At 38.9% G+C, this 9,570-nt stretch overlaps 1 long non-coding RNA gene across 2 annotated transcripts; it reads left to right on the forward strand.

The window, feature by feature from the left end:
- Positions 1-5,358: 5,358 nt before the first annotated feature.
- On the forward strand, positions 5,359-9,273 carry LOC118485599. 2 transcript variants are annotated; one of them, XR_004876976.1, is made up of 3 exons: positions 5,359-6,300; positions 7,492-7,574; positions 8,651-9,273. It is a non-coding gene; the product is annotated as an uncharacterized LOC118485599 (long non-coding RNA). The 2 variants fall into 2 exon arrangements; XR_004876975.1 differs by having other exon boundaries at positions 5,366-6,300; positions 7,487-7,574.
- Positions 9,274-9,570: the final 297 nt, after the last annotated feature.

Below are 9,570 nucleotides of genomic sequence, written 5' to 3' on the forward strand. Positions count from 1 at the left end.
AAAGCGCAATTAAAGTAAACTTTAGTAATTAACGGCGCAATTAGCATGACGACCATCTAAACCAAGATTTCGTCACCAAAACTTTTACCCACTGTATTAAAATAATATTTTGGGAATTTTAAAGATTTTTAATAATTTTTACCTCGCTCATAACCTGCGGTTATGGCTACGGTTCGGTAAATACCGAATATGCCCTTTTCGGCCAAAACATGAGTTCTACAAGGTCTTTTGACCCGATTCCAGTTGCTACTGATTTTAAATAATAAATAAAGTATTTTAAGCTTTATAAGCTGTTCGGGAAACTCAGATTTCCTGTAAAACTCGAAAAGCTCTTTAAAAGTCTTTAAAATGACCGAAAAGCCCCTACGGGGCATAATATTAACTTAAACTCGTTACGGGCATCACGGAAGGTATCCTACTGATACCACAACCCATTTAAGGCATATTGACTTAGGAAATAAGCGTACGACTCTCATGGTTAACCGTTTCGCCTATTGCGCGCACGGTTCGGCTTATGAAACTAGTTTTCATAAATTAGCCGATACGGGTCAAATTATATTATTTGGACCCCAAAATCCAGGGTGTGAACCATAAACCCATATAAAACAAGTCTCTGAACTTGTTGGGTCAGAATCACACTCCATTCCCGGTTTTCGCCTTTTCGCGCGATTAAACCATATCTATATATAACGGAACCAACCGGTCTAGGCTACGGCCATTATAACGACTCGTTAGGATTCTAAGAGGTTAATTAAAACCTTCGTTCCAGATTAGGAGCCCCAGTAAAAGCTATCGGTGATTTAATCCAAATTAAGGAAATATACTTGCAAAGGTAAATACTTTAACTTATTTCCCCCATATGGGCTTGGGTTACGGTATATTAATACCGCTTGATTGAGCATTATATTCTTCCATCGCTTAGGTGGTTAATTAAATAATATGATCGGCTCATTTAAACAGTTTTGTTGCTTAAAAGCCTTTGGGGGGTTTAATGACCGTTGTCCCGGATATCCTTGGCATCATTTTACGAAATGGCCACGACCATCGACATCCCGGTGTAGGCGTACACCCGGTATAAAGTGTCGACATTAAAATTAAAAGACGTAGCCGTTGGTTTTTATACTACGGTTTTACGCAAACGTGGTGTGTCTATAAATCTTTAACCCGGCACGACCCGGGCTACTGAACGCATAAAAGAACATGTAAAACGTTCACAAGATTTTATTATAATTTTCCCAAGTTATAAAAGAGTTTGTGCCTTGTGCATTCAAATCAATTTTAATAAACATTTTCAAATGTGTCAGTTGAATGTATTTACCAGTGTAAACTGACGTATTTTCCCCAAAAAGATTAAGTGCAGGTACTAGACGAAATTGGCTGGTATTAGCTGCCTAAGCATCACGAATAGTCTCGCAAACTCGATGCCGTATCTGAATGAACAATATTTATTTATTTTGATCCGCTGTGGATATATTCAACTTCTGTAATACATTGGATATTACAACCAGAGGTTGAAGTTTATATATTTATCTTAAGCTTCCGCTGTGCATTATATAATTGTGTGGTTTGACTATATTGTTGCCAACATCGTCACGGTAATCCCCCACCGGGCCCACCGGTGAGACACGTGGAAAACGGGGTGTGACATCACAACTTGAATTGCATGTTTTGGATATCGTTTTACGTGTGTGTGCTATTATGTGTTATTTGTGCATGTTATTATATGTCTTAAGGTGATTAATCGCAAACGCAATCGCAACTCTATCGCAACGCAATCTCATCGCGAACTGGGAACGCAACTTTATTTTATGTTGTTGTATGTTAGTTATGTTATTTGTGTAACTATTATTTAAAACCATCGCATCACTTAATCGACACTCGCTTAAACGCATTGCAACGCTCAACGCACGAAACGAAACGTCGGAAACTAACTCACCCGAACCATCCGATCGAAGGACCATCCGATCGGAAGGCCCTCCGATCGAACCATTACACCGCCTCTCTCCTTCCTCCCACCTATAAATATCACCTGTCACATCACTATTCATGTGATGTGACAGCTCTCGTTCGACCAGCATGCTTTTGGCCTATTTTCTCTCGATTCCTCGCAACTCTTGTAAGTTTTCAACTCAAATCTTGTACTTCTATCATCTACACACACTTTTTCATCTTTTTCACCATCAAATCTTAACTTTTCTCCATGAAATCGGCTGATTTGGGCTGTTCTAGAATGATGTCATCATGGGTTCTCATGAACTTCAAAGTGTGACCTCATTCCACCAAGAACAACTCAGATCGACCATCCGATCGAATGGCTATTCTACCAGGAGACTTGAATTTTAAACATCTCACTTGGAACGGATCGCTATCCGAGCGAACGACCATCCGTCCGGATGACCATTCGACCGGACAACCTGAAAGGTTGAGATACTTCTCTTTTCATAAAATGCTACAACAAAAACTTCAAAGTCACATCATACACAAACACATCCATCCCAAACGAATGACCATCCGACCGAATGGTCATCCGTATCTGTCTGGATGACCATCCGTCCGGATTGTCATCTGATCGGATCACTATCCGTCGCTTGTTTCACCGACACGCTGTTTAATGCACCGTTCATCACTTATGCTATCGTTCTGTAATCAAGCTAACTTTCCAGCGCTCCTTTCAATCCAAGACTGTGTTATTCATTTAACACGATCTGTGAGTATACTCGATCCCTTTTTGCTTAACACATTTTTGGGTGTTACATACGTTACTTATATTAAATCACTTCGACACACAACGCAAACACTTTTATACGCTAACCTTTACTGCATGTTATACATGTTACTCGATGAATGCTTGTGTGTTATGTTTACACAGTGATTGTTGCCTAACACCTTAGCATTGATAGTACAATAGTTTGGACTCAGCACCTGTCGTGGACAGGGGTTGTTAAGGGCTTTACTTCACGTGTCACAGTGGTGATATGTGTTGCGTATTCTACAACTCGCAGTCATGTCTGTGCATATTTCATTGTCGATAACTTGCTAGCTTCACTTTTCAACATGTTACATGCTGGTTATGCGTAAACCGCTTTCGCTATCCATTATACTATCAAACTTGTATGCTCACCTTTACACTATGTATATTGACTTCTTTTTTAACGTATGTGACAGGTGTTTAGGATGTTGTGCTATGCTAGCTTTTATGGAATCAAGCTAGGGGAGTCTAGAAACATCATTTAATAAATTATGAGTCGTCGGAACAGTTTCTATTTGTCTTTGAGAACAATTTGTCTGTAATAACTGTGTTACTTTATATGTTACGATATGGGACATAATGATTAAATATTTGGTAATTATAGTTGTTATGGAATCTCTTAGACAATCTGTTTCGCTCAGTGTCTCACCCCGATGTTTCCGCCATCGGTTGGGGTGTGACAGATTGGTATCAGAGCCATAACAATAGGGAATTAGGCAAGACTCGACCTAGTCAGGGTCGATGTCTTAGAAACGACCTAGTCTATAGTCTAAGTACCAACAGACTGCCTTGTGCGAGCCCAGTAGGGGTCCCGTGCAAGCCTATTTCCGTTAATAGATCGACTCGCGAACATACTACGCTCTATCGGCCTTTCCTAAGGCTGAAACGCTATCACTTAGCCTTTCCTAAGGCTAGCGCACACACTGTTTTTCAAAAATGAACGAGTGATTAGATCGAGACTAGGTGTGAAAACCACAAACTCTCGATTAAATCGTTCGTTCGACGCACATTTTTACTATAAACACTAGAATTTGCGTTGAATCAGGAGTGAAATCCATACTTCGACGTGAATCTCCCTCTCTGTCTCCTGATTCTATCACACAAACAGGAATGCAGTCGTTAAGTTAGGGGTGAAACCCGAATCTTGATGACTTGCTTCCGCTCTTCATTTTAGTTTTACAAAACTCTCACCAAAGTCTCGACGGATTCCAATGACTCAAGTTACGTGAATAACCAAAAGGATGTGTGCCCTTTACTGTGTGACGGTAAGAGAGCACAGTCTATTAGGCCAAAGCGTATACTCGAAGGTCCTTGAGAATAGTCAAATCGCTTTGGGTAGTCGCTGTCTACACACCCAAGACAATCTATTTTCGATTTCAAACCCGCAATCGCTGATTTTATGTGTTTATGTGTTTCGATTATGAGCTCGCAAGCCGCTGACTCTGTGATTTATCGCTTTTTATGTGGAATTTTATGTGTTTTATGTGGCTTTACATGTTTATGTGTTTCGATTCTTGGTGATTTATACGCTTTCCGCTCCTCGTTTGATTAACACACACAACTCGCACAACACATCTATCTCAATACGCTAATAAATCGCTGCTACTATACGAGCAATCGCATGCTATGTTACTCGCTTACGAGATGCTAATCGCTGTGATACTCGCTACTCGCAATCGCTACTCTCGAACGCACTCGCGAACTTGAATAATAGGTGAATACGTGCAATATATGTAGGTGAATACGTGTAAAATATAGTGTAAAGCGTGATTTCTGTGATCTATGTGCTTATGTGCTTGTATGGATTATATGCTTACGTGATTATGTGCCTATTTGATATCATGCTTATGAATGTACGTGTTCCTGAGCTTTATCTAGTGATAGTGTGTTGTGAGGTGAGATTCGATTATATAAGTGTTTGAGTCCTATGGAGATGTTTGTTGCAGACAATGTCGTCATTTGGTTCGCATACTTCTCGCGCTGCGCGCCGTAGCCATGCTGACAAGCGAACCGCTTCTCTAGTCGCAAAGCAGATGGCTAAGGTCATTCCGCAAATCTTCAGTGAGCTAAATGAAAACGCTAACAAGTCCTCTGAGGAATCAGGGACCGACTCTCCAAAGGGTACTTTCAGCTTCAAGCAGTTTAAGGCATGCGGCCCCAAAGACTTCAGAGGCGAAGACGGACCAAGCGCTATGTTTCAATGGTTCGACTCAATAGAAGTCACGCCGCCAGAGTGGATGTCCCGATCACCTACGCACTGTCAACGCAGAAGGCGTTTTCCAATCCAGGGCTTTGGATTAGTGGACCGCCGAAAGGAACAGGTGTGGGAACGACGTAGCTTATGGGCTTACTTGGGATGAGTTGAAGGAACTCATGATGAAGGAGTGGCGACAACGCCGGTCTGACAGCTCGCTTTAAGCAACTGAGTATCATTTGTCCAAGCCAGGTGACAACACCTGATATGACGATCAAGAAATACATCCGTGCTTTACCGGATTGTGTTGCTGACTTCGTTCAAGCTGCGAAGACGAAAACTATTGAAGAGACTTTTCTGCTCGCTGCCGAGATTAATGACAAGCGAGTATTGGCATAAATAACGATAGTAACCATGGAAATAATGCTTAGTCTCCATGGTAAGTACGGATAAGTAGGTTTGAGAAGGGTGATTTTGGTAGTAATAGAAGTCCTTAAATGATTATAGTATGTGTATAATAGTATATCGACCCCTTCTAAGAGCTTTAAGGTAATCAGAAGTAATGATAGTAATGAAATATTGAGGTTGGCTCATAGTGAAGAAAATGAAAGATAGTATATGAGGTATGAGTGGTATAAATAAATCGATTTATTTCGATTAGCAAATATATGAAGGTAATATGCTTATATAGGAAGTTAGAAACAAGCCTCAGACTTAGGTTTGTATGATTAATAATTGTATACAATTCGAATAAAATTCGATGAATGAAACGCTAGTCATGATATGTGCTAAGTACTGGTGTTATAAAGTAAGAGGCACTAATAAGAGCTCTGGAGCAGAATCTAACATAAGTATTGTGAATGAATAACTTGAAAGGGTTAAGAGTAGATTTGGTTTGGTTTGGTTCGAATGAGAAAGGTTTCGGGGACGAAACCTCATTTAAGGAGGGTAGACTTGTAACGCCCCAAAACTCGAGTCTAAATATTTTATTTGGACATTTTATTAGGTTGGCATGAGTAAGTAGGATTTATTGGTCAAGTGGGTTATTTCACTAACAACCAAGTTATCTAACTTGGTTAGATAGTGTTGGCTATAGATTGAGAGTGGAAAACAATGGGGCCAACTATGTTTAATTTACAATCATAAGGGACTAATGTGGGTTAAAAGGAAAGTTGGGACATTATAAGAAAATAACAACACACACAAACACACATTCGTGTGTGTTCTACGTCGATCAGAAGCTCCCAAAGGAGCCAAACCCTAGCTCAAGCTTATTTGCTCAAATTGAAAGGGGAATTCAACCCAAATCTAATGCATGTACCCGAATTCTTAGTCATCTAGCCCTAAAGATCACTTGGTAAGTTGTAATTTTTGATTTGGTGATTTTGATATGAAGTGGGTTTTGATCAACCCGCGAATTAGTATGAAATTAAGCATGAGAATGTATTAATATCATGATATAGAGCATAGATTACACGTGGTTTAGGTTAATTAGATGATTAGAGATGAAACCCACTTGTGGTAGTGAAGATGATGTTATGGATAATCATGTATGCTTAATTGTTGTGTAAAGTTTATGTATGATGTTGTATGTAATGAGTAATTGTTAGTTAATTAGGGTATATTATGAGAATTATATGATTCTAGTGGAATTTGATGATCTTGATATGAACTAGTAAGAATATGCAATGAATGCTTGTACATAATGTTTTGTTAGTAGTACACCCGCCAAGTGTTCGATGAAATGCCTAAGAGAGCAAAATTGTGAAATTGTATGAAAGTTGTGGGTAAGTATGTATAGAAGGTGCTTATGGTGTAGCCGTTAGCAAAATAATAAGTTAAGTGTGCTTAAGGTGGAGTCCATATGAGAATTCGGATTTGAATGTATGGTTTGGTAAAATTATGCATTAAGAACTTGTACCTTATGCTTCAATGGTGTGATGCTCGCCATGTAATTGATGCGCTTGATTTATGGTAGTTAAGAGTGAATGTGTACGAATGTGAAATGAATAGTTTATTGATAAGTAATAATGTTGAAGTTATGTCGTGTACGTATGTAAGATGATAATTTTGACTAAGTGAATGTTGAACAATGCGGTTGTCGAATGTAGAAGTTATGAAAGCATAAGTATGTGTATATTGTGTATGTGACTAGGTGATCATGTAGTTGTATGTGTTATACAACATTATGTATGAAATTAACATGATGTCATTAGTATGGTCTATTATATCAACATAAATGCGTGTTCGAAATTGGAAGTTATATGCTAGAAGGTTGACTTTCTGAAAGTCAACAGAGAATCTATAGCATGGTTAGGCATTTTGACATAAATATAAGAATCGAGAGATCATGGAATATGTGTTAGATCAATTATGTGTTATGTGTGATAACGAATTTGGATTTCACGGATATTGAAACTATGTGGTTGACCAATCATGTCGTATGCGTGTTAGTTAAAGTCAATGTAGATAAGAGTTGGAAAATGTGTGTTAATATGAATGAGCATGAATACTAACATTATTATGGCATGACGGCATGAAAGAATAGGAACCACACTAGCATGGACCAAGCATGGAAGGCTAGCGGGTCAAGATGAGGCAAGCAAGCGGGTATGAACACGGATGCACAAGGTAAGTGATTCCGTAATCACTTCTTAGTTGTTTATGTAATGTTATATGCAATTTAATTATATGTGATAATTGAGGTCAAACAGGAATGAATTGTATGATGTCAATGAATGTATTAAACGGATCTTAGTTTTAATCCGAGCAAGGTAGGTGTGATTAAGAAATTGTAGCTAAGTAGTGGAATTGGTTACTTATGTAAGGAATTCCTTTGTTATTAAGGATAGAGCATAGTTGACTAAAATGCCCTTGATAGGTATATCGGGCAAACGACCTTAGAAGTCGTTTGGAAACGAGCTATTCGATTAGAGTAATGTCTTGGACAAGTACGAAAGCGAAGTATAGGGTTTTGTATGTCATAGTCCACTTAATGCGCAAATACCCATAACGGGTCAAAAATAAGCCTTTGAGCGAAAATGAGTTAAGAGGATGCAAGACGTCTGAGAATTTAATCTTTTATGATAGGTGCCAATGAAATTATTAAAGTTCATATGAGATTGAGGTCAAATAAACAGATTATGTTGATAAATGCACGAACGGGTCAATCAGTTAGAAAATGATAATATATCGAATGCACGTAAGTTAAGAATTTCCTTAATCCGGAGGTAGGATTTCAACTTAATATGATAGAATGTGAATTTACAAGCATGTAGGAAGAAACGAGAGGTTAAACGGGTAAACGGTTTAAAAGTTATGCGAGTTTTAGTGGGTGTTTTGTATCTGCACCCGGAGTATGGAACGCCGGGTTTGGGAGTATGGAACGCCGGGCAGAAACCCAAACGCCCATGCTTCACTGTCAAACGCTGGTTCCATGTTAAAGTGAACGTCGGGGTGTTCCAAACAAGCCTAGATCACTTTCCTTGAGTTCCTTTGATGTGTGTAAAGCTCCATGTGATAGGTTTATGATCCGGAATCATCACGTAACCTTCCACCACTACCCTACATGTAAAAATGCATCAAAGTAACATGTCTCGATACAAATTTGATGCTAAAACATGTAAATATTAACCACTTAGGCGTACCAAAAGCATATGCATCAGATATGTACGTATGTATGTATGTATAAATATGATTGTATGTAGATATGTAGGTGCGTATGATCAGACGTATGAATATATGAATGCACGAAGTAGGATTTATCGTCTATGAAAAGAATGGGACAGGTATGCATGTATACATGGTTTCAATACGTTTGAGTATGGACATTACTAATGATGTGCTTGAGATTGAAATGTAATGCAGGAATGAGAACGTCAGACTCTTGTAGAATTGAAGCCGAACCTTGAAGCCTAACTCGGAACAAAGGAATCCGAGAGGATAGTCGAATGAATCAAAGTTTATGTTGTCGAATGTTATATGATTTTTAATTTGTATCAGATTATTGTTGTATAACGTTGCCAATGACTAATGGTTAAGTTGTATGTGGCGTCCACAGGTACTACACGGATTTCTTCTGCTGCTAAGGAAGTGAAGCGGACGTAGATCGAGTCAAGAGCAAGGATTGTACGGATAGATCGGTCACATAGTTGAAGTATATAATGTCTAGAAATCTAAATTTTAGTATGAATGTTGTGAATTCTTTTATAGAACGTTTAACATTTTTAGAATTTGGAACCTTCGTGAAAGTAATGTCGTTAATAAGGAAAGAAATTTTAAAGCTCTTTTTCCGCTGCGTCATTTTTAAGGTTAAACATGTTAGGGTGTAACAGATCGTTCCGGATGTGCATCGATTATAGGGAATTGAATAAGCTGACTATTAAGAATCGCTATCCCCTGCCCTGAATCGAAGATTTGTTTAACCAATTGCAAGGCGCTACGTGTTTCTCGAAGATTGATTTACGCTCAGGCTATCACCAGTTACGAATCCATGAGGAGGAGATACCCAAAACCGCTTTCCGAACCCGATACGGCCACTACGAGTTTGTTGCTATGCCTTTTGGGTTAACCAACGCACCAGCGGTTTTCATGGATCTGATGAATCGCGTGTGTAAGCCCTTTCTCG

Source organism: Helianthus annuus, chromosome 13 (assembly GCF_002127325.2).
Source record: "Helianthus annuus cultivar XRQ/B chromosome 13, HanXRQr2.0-SUNRISE, whole genome shotgun sequence".
In the NCBI taxonomy this organism is placed as follows: domain Eukaryota; kingdom Viridiplantae; phylum Streptophyta; class Magnoliopsida; order Asterales; family Asteraceae; genus Helianthus; species Helianthus annuus.